General features: G+C 38.6%; 2 long non-coding RNA genes across 2 annotated transcripts; both read right to left on the bottom strand.

The window, feature by feature from the left end:
• Window positions 1-1,992: 1,992 nt before the first annotated feature.
• Window positions 1,993-7,990, bottom strand: LOC116092362. The gene is made up of 4 exons (XR_004119220.1): window positions 7,729-7,990; window positions 7,086-7,281; window positions 6,519-6,664; window positions 1,993-2,118 (listed from the first exon to the last, which is right to left on the bottom strand). It is a non-coding gene; the product is annotated as an uncharacterized LOC116092362 (long non-coding RNA).
• A 132-nt stretch (window positions 7,991-8,122) lies between these two features.
• On the bottom strand, window positions 8,123-9,010 carry LOC116092367. The gene is made up of 3 exons (XR_004119225.1): window positions 8,863-9,010; window positions 8,640-8,778; window positions 8,123-8,225 (listed from the first exon to the last, which is right to left on the bottom strand). It is a non-coding gene; the product is annotated as an uncharacterized LOC116092367 (long non-coding RNA).
• Window positions 9,011-11,634: the final 2,624 nt, after the last annotated feature.

Below are 11,634 nucleotides of genomic sequence, written 5' to 3'. Positions count from 1 at the left end.
GATGGGGAGCATCTTGATTGCTAGTGACAGCAGGCAGCATGGGCTTCAATATATCTTGAGTTTCATGACCCATCACAAACATCAAAGTCATGTCAGATGGCAGCTCAGAACATGTAACTCAGCATGAACATAGGCAGCAGTATTGACCATGAACGTTGCAATAGACTCTTATGGAAACATGAATCACAAACATCACAAAGCTCTTCTGTTAACACAGACTATTGATGTCAACATGGTTACCAGGAACAACATGGATGAGTGACATCCATAAATTCCACTGGTATGTCAGTGATATAATTAACCTGGTCCAAAGTGGCAGGAGGAAGCACTAACATCCTGTGGACAGGTGGTAGCAGGAATCTGGGATAAACCATGTTCTGTGTTTCGAGGAGATATCATTGACATTTATAGAGTTTCAGAGGATATGCAGACAATGGATACAAATACCGTCTTTTGTGATAGGCTCCATTTTTTATATCAAAATAGTTATATCTGTCAATACACATCGTTAGCAGGATGGTTCTTTGACATCAACAGCCCTTCTGGTGGCAGTAATGATACATCATGGACATTAACACAGTTTCTTATGGCAGATAGGATTTCAATAGGAATGATGGACACCATCATGTTTGGTGGGGAGAGCAGGCACCATTGACCTCATATCTTCTGGTAACATGTTAGATCACACATATCAAAGTCCTCTCTGTTGGCAGGACCAAACATTTAACTCATCTTGAACTTGGGCTGCAGTATTGTCCATGAACTTTACAATAGATTCTTTTGGCCACAGGGATCACAGATATCACCAAGCTTTTCAGAGTCAATATCTGTGGATATCAACATGGTTATCAGTGGCAAAATGGATTAGTGACATTTATATATTTCCATTAACAGTTGGGTTCACTGATATGATTAAACTGCTCCAATGTGTCAGCAAAAGTCACTAAAATCCTAGTGGATGATATCAACTGATTTCTAGAATATACAATGTTGTTTGTTGGCAGTAGGTATATTTGACATCAATATCATTTCTTCATAGAACAGGTTAGACTGTTAAGAGAAACTTATTGATTGGCAGGATGGATCAGGATGGATCAGAGACATCAAAATGCTTACAGATGTCAGCAGACATATCTGACATCGTGGCTCTTTGACAACAGAAAAAAGTTGCTTGTAGTAATATGGGCTACATTGGGGGCTATAGTCATGTATCAGTTACTTCTCCAAAATTTTCTGTGGCAGATAGGATCTCAATAGGAATATAAACACCATCATGATAGTTGGTAGCCAGTGGCAGAGTAGGGATCTAGTATATACTATTGTGTTTCTTGCCAGGATGTGTTAGTAACACTAACAGTGTCTCAGAAGACAGATCAAAACATGAACAGAAACTAACTTTTAGCAGTAGAACGGATCCTTGACATAAGATGTTTATAGCTGACAACACACTTCTGATACATAACATGGTTTCAGTTGGCAGAAGCATGGATCATTGATAACAGTATAGATTCTAGTGGCAGTTTGGAGGCTAAAATTACTATGGTCCTATACAACAGCAGGGATCACAGCTGCTGCTGCCATGAAGGATGCTGGATATACAATGTTGTCTGTTGCAACAATGTATTAGTGACTTCAATGTAACATATCATAGAACAGTTAACACAAATTGTTATCAATAGCAGTTTTGATCAAGAACTTCAGCATAGACACTCATGACCACAGGGATCATTAAGATTAACAACAATCTCTTCAGAGCCAACATTCACTATGATTCTCAACATGGTTATTGCTGGTAGCCTGGGTGAATGGCATCAACATAGTTTATGGAGGAAGTTTGGGTCAGTGATATTATAGTAGTTCCCAGTAACAGCAAGGATCAGTCACATAAATGTTGTCATGTTGGAAGCATGCTTCCTAGGCAATACTGGGCTTAACAGTAACATTAGTATAGTATAGGAGTGATAGAGATATGTACACAAACCTCTTATCCAGTGGGTGACTAGATCACTGACACCAGCAGCTCATCTGGTGGGAGCAAGGATCTTGTACATAATATATTCTATAACAGGGACTGCATGCATGCATTTGTAACATCATCATTAATTCCTGTGCCAGTATCTAAAATAGAAATTTTGGACATCATCATGATTGCTGATAGGCCTGTGAGAACAGGATGTAGGTGATTGTTGCTAGGAAGTATCAGTGACTTCAACATAATTTCAGAAGAGAAGTCAGAGCATGGACAGAACTGCTCTTCTTGTGATAGAATGGATCCTTTACATCGAAAAGGTTATAGCTGGCAGCACATATCTCATATATAACATGATGTCAGATGGCAGAGTCATGAATCATTGGCATCAGTACAGATTCTGGTAGTACTTGGAATCACTCAATATTGCCCCAATTGGCAGAGGGATCACAGACATCATAGCTTATGCTGGTGTCAAGGATATATATTGATATCTGTTGCCACAATTTTTATCAGTTACCTCACCATATCACAGAACAATTAACTCAACTTGACTGCAATAGCAATATTGAACATAAACCAATATAGACTCTGGTGGCAACAGTGATCCTAGACATAACCAATATCATCAGAAGCAGCACGTAGTATGATTTTCAACATGGATTATGCTGGCAACAAAGATATGTGATATTAATATATTTCTTTTGGCTTTCATGATCACTGATATTATCAGCCTGATATGAGTCTGAAGAGATCATTAACTTTGGGATTGATTGTGGCAAAAGGATCAGGTATATAAAATGGGGATTGTGGTCTGTAGGTATCATTGACAACAACATATATTCAGAGTATCAGACCATTGAAAGATACCTCTCCTTGATTATCAGAATGGATCCTTGACATCAAAATGCTTACAGATGGCAAGGCACACCTCTGATAGGATGGATCTTTGACAAAATAGCTCTTCTGCTAACAATAAGGATTTTATACATAATATTGTCTACACTTGGTGCTCCATTCATGAATCAGGACCACCACCATAGTTTCCTGTGACAGCTAGGATCTCAGTAAGAAAGATAGATATCATCATCATCATTATTTCTGGTGGGCAGAACAACAGTGATCTAGTATATACCATGATGTTTGTTGTCAAGGGGTATCAATGGTATTTTCACATCACCATAATAGTATAGTTTCAAAGGAGAGGTCAGACTATGAAAAGAAAACACTTCTCTAGTGGCAGGATAGATCAATGACATCAAATGGTTTACAGCTGACAGCATACATCCCATATATATAACATGGTTTCAAGTGGCATGGATAATTGACATCAGTACAGATTCTGGTGGTAGTTGAAATAAGTCATAAGTGGCAGCAGCTATCACTGACATCATAGCTGCTGCTGGCAACAAGTATCATGGATATATAATGGAGTCTATTGACACAATTTATTTGTGAACTGAGCATAACATATCACAAAATACTTAAATTTACATGACCTCAGGCAACATTGACCATGAATTTTATCCTAGACTCAGGTGACCACAGGGCTCCTTGACATTAACAGTTTTAGCAGAAGCAAGACAGGCTATGGGTTTCAACATGGCTACTGATAGCAACATGGATAATTGACTTCAACATAATTTCTGAAGGCGCGCTGTATTAGTTATATTAACATGGTTTCCTGGTGGCATCCAGGATCATTGACAACAAGGTTCCCTATGGTTGCATGGATGTTGTGCCCGTTATCAGGAATATCAGTGATATCAGTATAGACTCAGAGGGATGGAGAGATTATGGACATAAATCTTTTTTCCAATGGAATGATGGATCAATTACATCAATATTTTTCTGGTGGCACTAAGGATCTTATGTATAATATTATCTACAACAGGGGCCACAAGCATGCATCAGAGACATCACCATAGTTTCTAATGACCTGCAGGATATCAGTATCAGTGTTGATCACCATCTTATTTGCTGGTGACAACAGACGACAATAACAGCATCATAGCTTCTGGTAGTATGTTGGTTGCCAGATATCAAACTTAGGTGATGGTAGCTTAAAACACTTAACTCCACATGGACTTGGGAAGCACTACTGACCATGAATTTCTTGATAGATTCTTCTGGCCACAGGGATCACAAACATCACCAAACTCTTCAGAATAAATATTGACTATATATGTCACCTTGATTTCCAGTGGAAGTATTGATGAATGACAACAATATCTCTGTTAGCAGTTGATATCATCAGTGATATCATCAACCTGGTCCAAAGTAGCAGCAGGAATCACTTACATCCTGGTGGCTTGAGGCATCAGGGATCATGTTTACTAGTAGGTCAGCAACAACATGGATCTAGGTTACACCATGTTATTTGTTCACAGGATGTATCAATGACATCAACATAGTTTCAGAGGACAGGTCAAAGCATAAATAGAAACCTCTTCTGATGTATAACATAGTTTCAGGTGATAGAACCATGGGTTATTGATAACAGTATATATTGTGATGGCATCTGGAATAGCTAGTATTAATGTAATCCAATGAAGCAGCAGCCATCACTGACATCATGGCTGCTGCTGGCATACAATGGTGTCTGTTACTACAATGTATCAGTTATAATATCATAATATACCACAATATAACAGCAACCTCAACATAACATACCCCCAAACAGTTAACTTGTCATCAATAGCTGTGTTGACCATGAACTCCAGCACAGACTCTAGGGCCACAGGGATCCTCATCTTTAACAATCTCTTCAGCAGTAACATGGATTATGGGTTTTGACAAGGCTACTTAGGACAGTATGGATGATTAACAGAAACAGAGTTTCTGAAGGCATTTTGGGTCAGTAATATAATGGTGCCAGTGGTATTAGAGATCAATGACATTAAGTTTGCCTTAGGCAGCATGGATCTTAGGCAATACCAAGGTGTCTGTTACCAGGTTTATCTGTGACATTAACATAGATTGGAAGGGCAGTAGATATTATGGACATAAACCTCTGCTACAGTGGCTGGCTGGATAAGTGACATCAGTAGACCTTTTTATGGCAATAAGGATTTTATACATATGTTCTACAGCAAGGGCTGCATTAATATATCATGGACCCCATCATTGTTTTCTGTGTCAGGCATTATCTCAATAGGAATTATGGACAGCACTGTGATTGCTGGTGGGCCAGTAGGAGCAAAGATGTGGATATACCATGGTGATTGTTTTCAAGAGATATCAGTGACAACAAAATATATCAGAAGACAGGGCATACAATGCACAGTCTTCTCTTCTCTAGTGACAGGATGTATCCTTCATTTCAAGATGGCAGCACATATCTCATAAATAACATAGTCTCATTTGGAAGAAGCATGAATAAGTGACATCAGTATATATTCTGGGGGCATGTCAGATCAAAGACATAAAAATCACAGGTAGCAGCTCAGAAAACTTAACATAAACTTGGGTAACAGTACTGATAATAAACTTCACAATAGGCTCTTCTATCTACAGGAATCACAGACTTTACTAAGCTCTTAAGAGTTAAAACTCACTATAGATATCAACATGGTTATAGGTGGCAGTATGGGTGAGTTGCATCAATATATTTCTAATGGTAATTAGGATCACTGATATTATCATCCTGGTCCAGACTAACAGCTAAAATCACTAACATCCTGGTTGCATGTGGTAGAATGGATGTGGGATATTCTATGTTGGTTGCTGTAAGGCGTTATCAACATAGTTTCAGAGAACATTCTAGTCCATAGAAAGAAACTGTTTCTCTAGTGTCAGGATTAATTTTTGATATCAAAATGTTGATATCCAGGAGCACATATCTTATACATAATATGGTGTCCAGTGGCTGAAAAATAGATCATGGACATTCTAGTGACAACTGGAATCATTCAAATTAATGTGGACCTATGTGGCATCAGGGATCACTGACATCATGGCTGCTGGTAGCATCATGGGTTTTAGAAATACAGTAGTTTCTGTGAGCACAAGGTACCAGTGACCTCAATGTAATATGTCACAGCATATATAACTCAGCATGCCTCTAGACAACAGTACTAACCATAAATTTCAGCATAGATCCTGGTTATTTCCAGGGATCCTAGATATTTCCAATCTCATCAGAAGCAATACTGACTATGGAATTCAACATGGCTTCTGGTGGCAGCATGGGTGAATGACACCATCTTAATTTCTGTAGACAATAAATCAGTGTTAATGTGGATCCCAGTAGCAGGAGACATCAATGCCAACAATGTTGCCTGTGGTAACATGGAACTTTGGCAATACTTTGGTGCCTATTGTCAGTTATATCAGTAATATCAGAATAGAATCATAGGACAGAAGAGATCATGGACATAACCCTATTCTTTAGTGAAAGGATGGATCATTTACATAAAAATGGGTACAGGTATGAGCACATATCTCTGGCAGGATGGATCACTAACATCAATATTGGTTTGAGTGGCAGTATGCATCTTGTACATAATATGGTCTACTTCAAGACTGCATGCATGCATTGGGAAATTACCTTAGTTTCTTGTGGCAGGTAGGATCTCAATATGATCTATGAAAACCATCATGTTTTGGTAACAGCAGGCAGCAGTGATAACATCATAGCTTCTAGTTGCAAGTTGAATCACACACATCACTCACGTGGCAGCTCAGAACATATAACTTAAAAAGAAATTAGGCAACAATATTAACTGCAAACCTCAGCATAGACTCTTCTACCAATAGGGCTCACTGACATCACCAAACTCTTTAGAGTCAACACTGACAAGGAACGTTGACATAGTTACCACTATGAGTAGTATTTAATGACATCAATATATTTCCATTGGGAATCATTGATATCATCATTCTGGTTCCAAGAAGGACCAGGGATTCTTAACAAATTTTCACTAGGCATGTGAGACCATGGTCTAAAACTTCTTTGCTACTTGCAGGATGGATCCTTGATGTCAAATTCATTACACCTGGCAGCATATACATCTTTCATGTTGTATCATGTACATCAATAGCTTTTCTGGTGGCAGTTAGGATCTTATACAGGACATGGTCTACAGTGGAGTCAGCATTCATGCAGGGATATTACCATAGCTTCCTGTGGTAGATAGGATCTCAATAGTAATGATGGACGCATCAAGAATGCTGGTAGATTGGTGGCAGCAGTGATCTTGGTTACATCATGGTCTTTGTGTCTGGGAGGTATCAGTGACATCATCAGTGACAGTTTCAGAGGGCAGGTCAGACCATGTACAGAAACCTCTTTCCTAGTGGCCGAATGGAACCTTGGCATCAAAATGGGGTACAGTAAGTAAGCAAACATTTCATACATAACATAGTCTCAGGTGGCAGAAACATGTTTCACTCATATCAGTATTGATTCTATTGACCTTTAAAATTATTCAGATTAATGTGATCCTATATGACACCAGCAATCACTGACATTATGGCTTCTACTGTTACCAAGGTTCATGGACATACAATGTTGCTTGTTGCCATAATGTATCTCTGACCTCAACATGTCATAGAAAGGGTAACTCAATACAACCTTAGTTAGCAGTATCGACTATGGACTTTGCTCTAGACTCTGGTAGCCACAGGGTTTCTTGATATTAATGATCTCTTCAAAAGCAACACGAACTATGGCATTCAAAATACTAGGGTCAGCATTGATGGACATAAACATAGTTTCTGGATGTGCTTTGCATTAGTGATATTAACATGGTAGTTACTTGCATCAGGGATCACCGGGGTCAAGGTTGCCTGTGGTAGCATCGATCATGGATAATCTTGATATCTGTTCCTGGGTGTATCCTTGATATCAGCATAGATTCAGAGGGTAGGAGAGAATATTAACATCAACATCTTCTCCATTGGCAGGATGGATCATTAACATCAGTAGTTATTCTGGTTGAAGTAAAGATCTTTTATGTAATACACTCAACAACAGGGGCTTCATGTATGCATACCAGGAATTTCATACATTCCTGTGTTTCACAGTACCTTAATTAGAACAATAATCATAATTATTAATGTAAGTATGCAGCACTGACCTCAACTCTGCTTCAGGTTGTAAGTCAGGTCACAGATATGAAACTCACCTCTAGTTATAGCACAGTACACTTAAGTCAACATGACACAGGCCGCTGCATTGACTATGAACTTCAAAATAGACTCTTCTAGGAACAGGAATGACAGACTTCACCAAGCTTTTCAGAGGCAGCAATGTCTATGGATAGTAATATAGTTACAGGTATCACCATGGATGAGTGACATCAGTATGCTGATGTTGGCAGGTAGGATCACTGATATCATCATGGCCCAAAGTGGCTGCACAAATTACTAATATCATGTTTCCTATTGGCAGCAGGGATGCTAGATACAATATGGTGTCTGTTGACTAGTATATCACTTATGTCAGCATATATTTGTAAGGCATTATATATTCATGGACAAAACCTCTCTTCAGTGGCAGGAGAGTACAATGGCATCAATAGGTCTACTAGTACCAACAAGTATCTCATTTATAACTTAGTCTGAAAAAGGAACTATGTAAATGTGTTAGAGATAACAATACAGTTTCACGTGGCAGGTAGAACCTCAGACATTAATCAAATCCACAGGGACAACTCAGAAAACTTACCTCAATATCACCTCCAGTGTCAGTGTAGACCTTGGAATTCACAAGGTTCTTAAGTACCAACATAGCTCATAGTCATCAACAGGGGCTCCATAGGCAATAGATACAATGAACTTCATCATGATTGTTAATTACATGCAATCTGCAGAATTGAGAGCATAGCTTCATATTGCAAATAGGATTAGAAGTATTACATGCCTCTCCAGTAGCAGCACAGAGCACTTACCTCATTATGCCCTTAGGCAGCATTACTGACAATGAACTGCACAATAGACTCTTTGGGCTGAGGGATCATGAATATCATGTATCTCTTTGAAGACCACTGACTGTGTATCTCAACAGGGTTATCAGTATCAGCATCAATGAGTGACATGAATATAATTCCCTTAGTTCTTGAGATCACTAATGTCATCAGTCTGGTCCAACATTGCAGTTGAGATCACATACATCATAGATACCATGTTGTTTGTTGCCAAGGAGGATTTGGGACTTCTAGACAGTTTCAGAGGGCAGGTATGACTATGCAAACTCTTCTCTAATGGTAGGATGCATCCTTGACATCAAAATGTTTACAGCTGGCAGTACACTTCTCATAAATAACAAGGTTTCATTGAGCAGTATCTTGGAAAACTGGCATCAATAATGATTCCATTGGTAGATGGAGACAATCCTACTTATGTAATCCCAAGTGGCAGGAGAGATCACTGACATCATGGCTTCTGATGACAAGGAGTAACGTAGACACACAATGATATCTGTTACCAAAATATTTGTTACAAAACATAACATGTATCAGAACATGTAACTCCACATGTCCTTAAGCAGTACTGTTCACATTGAACATCATGATAGACTTGGCTAGCATCAGCGATCCTTGACATTAACAATCACTTCAGAAGTAACAGGGGCTATGTCCAGTTTTCTTAGGAACTGCCTAACTGATTTCCAGAGTAAGCTGTACCAGCTTGCAATCCCACCAGCAGTGGAGAAGTGTTCCTTTTTCTCCACATCCTCCCCATCATCTGCTGAGTTTTTGATCTTAGTCATTCTGATTGGTGTGAGGTGGAATCTCAGGGTTATTTTGATTTCCACTGACTAAGGATGTTGAACATTTCTTTAGGGGCTTCTTAGCCATTCAACATTCCTTGGTTGAGAATTCTTTGTTTACCTCTATATCCCATTTTTAATAGGGTTATTGGTTTCTCTGGAGTCTAACTTCTTGAGTTCTTTATATATATTAGATATTATTAAAAGAGAAATATATATATATATATATATAATTTCCTTAATCTCCCACTGTATGTATATGTGTGTACGTGTATGCACATATATTCACAATGCCATCTCAAAATGGCTAACAATTTGGTTAGAGTTTTATGCTTCTGTATTATAACATCCTGTTAAGGCTAAAACTTATAAACCAGGTTGACTTGTAGATAATCATAATAATATAAAAATCAATGTATCTTTTTACATGACTTATAAATGTGTTTCTACAAGAATCTTTGTGTTACTTTGGACTTGGACACATTATAAGGCTTATTTTACTTGTCATTACTTTTCATGCTTCATTACTTTTTAACAAGTATTGTATCCTCCTCACAGGGTACTATGAAAACAGTTTTCCTTAGTAAAAGCCTTATATTTGGCATAATACATTTGATACAACTTATTTTTGGAAATAAACAACATTAACATGAAAAAAAGAAGTAGTAGGGACTATGGATTTCAACATGGCAAATGGCAGCAGCATGGGTGACTGACATCAGCATAATTTCTGCAGGCATTTTGGATTGGTGATATTTACATGGGCCCCTGCAACAACATAGAACACTGAATATAAGGGTGCTTCTGAAAGCATGGATCTTGAGAAATAAAACAGGGTCTGATGCCAGGTATGTTTGAGTGACATCGGCATCAAGTCAAAGGACAGAATTAATGATATTCATCATATAGTGGAGTTGACATCACTAGCTCCTCTGGTGGCAACAAGGATCTTGTACATTACATGGTCCACAGAGGGGCCTACATATATCCATTAGGGACATCCGCAGAATTTCCTCTGACAGGTTGGATCTAGACATCAATCTAATATCCAGTGACAGCTCAGAATACTTACCTGAATATAATATTGGACATCTGTATGGATCTTGAAATTCACCTGGTTTCACAAGAAGCAGCACAGATCATGGCCATCACCAAGTTCTCCATCAACAATAGGAATGATGGAGTCTATCATGATTGCAGAGAATAGCGTGCAGCACTGACATCAATATATCTTCAGGTTTGAGGTAGGATCATAGGCATCAAAAGCATCTCAAAAAGAAGCACAGATTACTTATGTCATTATGATCTTGGACAAAAGTACTTACCATTAACTTCACAATAGAGAGTTCTGGCTAAGGGATCACAAATATCACATATCTCTTCAAAGACAACACTGAATGTTGATCTCAAAATAGTTTCCAGCTGCAGCTTGGATGAGTGACATTAATATATTACCATTGGCAGTTTACTCACTGATGTCATCAATTTAGTCTATTTGGATTAATCACATTAAAATGTTACCAAGTAGCAGCACAGATTACTGATAGTAAAATTCCCTCTGGCAGCACGAATCTTGTGAAATAAAACAGGGTCTGATACCAAGTAAGCTTGAGTGACATCCGAGGACAGAACTAATGATGGCTGTCATACACATCTTTTCCAGTGACAGGATAGATCCTTGACATCACTAGCCCCTCTAGTGGTAGGAAGGATCTTGTGCATTACATGATCCTCAGAGGGTCGACATGCATCCATCAGGGACATCCACAAAATTTGCTCTGGAAGGCAGGATCTCAGACATTAATGTGATCTCCAGTGACAGCGTAGAACACTTACCTCAATGTGATATCTGACCTCTGTATGGACCTTGAAATTCACCTGGTTTCACAAGCAGCAGCACAAATCATGGTCATCACCAAGTTCTCCATCATCAATATCAATGATGGACTCT

The sequence above is a fragment of the Mastomys coucha genome, chromosome X, assembly GCF_008632895.1.
Source record: "Mastomys coucha isolate ucsf_1 chromosome X, UCSF_Mcou_1, whole genome shotgun sequence".
In the NCBI taxonomy this organism is placed as follows: domain Eukaryota; kingdom Metazoa; phylum Chordata; class Mammalia; order Rodentia; family Muridae; genus Mastomys; species Mastomys coucha.
Note: the sequence above shows the minus strand (reverse complement) of the source record. Positions and strands in the feature narration are given on the sequence as shown.